This window comes from Odocoileus virginianus, chromosome 4, assembly GCF_023699985.2.
Source record: "Odocoileus virginianus isolate 20LAN1187 ecotype Illinois chromosome 4, Ovbor_1.2, whole genome shotgun sequence".
Classification (NCBI taxonomy): domain Eukaryota; kingdom Metazoa; phylum Chordata; class Mammalia; order Artiodactyla; family Cervidae; genus Odocoileus; species Odocoileus virginianus.
The window spans coordinates 65194173-65195797 of record NC_069677.1 but is presented as its reverse complement, the minus strand read 5'-3'; the positions used below and the strand labels follow the sequence as shown (position 1 = coordinate 65195797).

General features: G+C 37.5%; 1 non-coding gene across 1 annotated transcript; it reads left to right on the top strand.

Annotated features, from left to right (window-relative positions):
- Positions 1-577: 577 nt before the first annotated feature.
- On the top strand, positions 578-684 carry LOC139034973 (U6 spliceosomal RNA). The gene has a single exon (XR_011487534.1). It is a non-coding gene; the product is annotated as a U6 spliceosomal RNA (small nuclear RNA).
- Positions 685-1625: the final 941 nt, after the last annotated feature.

Here is a 1625-nt window from a genome sequence, read left to right as displayed (position 1 = left end):
TATATTACTCAAAGCAATCTATAGAGTCAGTGCAATCTCTATCAAGCTTCCAACGGTATTCTTCACAGAACTAGAACAAATAATTTCACAATTTGTATGAAAATGCAAAAAACCTCAAATAGTCAAAGCAATATTGAGAAATAAGAATGGAACTGGAGGAATCAACCTGCCTGACTTCAGGCTCTACTACAAAGCCACAGTCATCAAGACAATATGGTACTGGCACAAAGACAGAAATATAGATCAATGGAACAAAATAGAAAGCCCAGAGATAAATCCACGAGCCTATGGACACCTTATCTTTGACAAGGGAGGCAAGGATATACAATGGAAAAAAGACAACCTCTTTAACAAGTGGTGCTGGGAAAACTGGTCAACCACCTGTAAAAGAATGAAACTAGAACACTGTCTAACACCATACACAAAAATAAACTCAAAATGGATTAAAGATCTAAATGTAAGACCAGAAACTATAAAACTCTTAGAGGAGAACATAGGCAAAACACTCTCCAACATAAATCACAGGAAGATCGTATATGACCAACCTCCCAGTGTATTGGGAAAAAAAGCCAAAATAGTGCTCGCTTCGGCAGCACATATACTAAAATTGGAATGATACAGAGAAGATTAGCATGGCCCCTGCACAAGGATGACACGCAAATTCATGAAGCGTTCCATATTAAAAAAAAAAAAGCCAAAATAAACAAAAAGGACCTAATTAAACTTAAAAGCTTTTGCACAACAAAGGAAATTATAAGCAAGGTGTGACCAGGTTTTTAAACACAACTTTCATGTTTGTGAACACCCAGGGGCCAGAAAATTCTGAAGCAAGGCCACTGCTTTAAAAGGAGCATTCTGCCTCCCTTCCTCACCCAACTCATCCTGTTACACTCATGGTCAGAATCCTTTATTCAATGAGTTGTTGTTGTTGTTATTTAGTCACTCAGTCACGTCTGACTCTTTGTGACCCCATGGACTGTAGCATGCCAGGCTCCTCAGTCCATGAGATTTTTGAAGCAAGAACACTGGAGTGCGTTGCCATTTCTTTTTCCAGGAGATCTGCCCAACCCAGGGAACGAACCTGGTTCTCTGCATCTCCTGCATTGGTAGACAGATTCTTTACTGCTGAGCCACTGCAGAAGCCCTTCTTCAACTAGGGACATTATAAAATATCAGATAAATGAGTTCTGTGAGTTAAGATCTAAACCACATTCAAGAATGGCTGAAAACTCTTGGATACAAATAAAACTTTGTTTTTTGAGGAAAATTTTGAATTTTTGGTAGAAGGCAATTTTAATTCCAAAATAAAGGATGGTACTGTGGAAGAAAATGTGGAAAACAAGCTGTTACTAGATTTAAGGTAAGTTTTCAAAAATAAAACTATCTCAGCCTTTTGACTAAGAATAAGCCAAACTAAAGAAGGAAACTCCTCTCTATATATTGCTTAGCTTCTGTTGGCATTATTTTCTTCCCAAATTCCACAGGATTCTTTTTTTTTTGAAGTCATATTTATTGAGATGTACAGTTCGATGAATTTTGACAAACATATGCAGCCACTTAACCACAACCACCACCATTAAGATAGAAAATGTCTCCATCACCCTAAAAAGTCCCTTTTGTACACA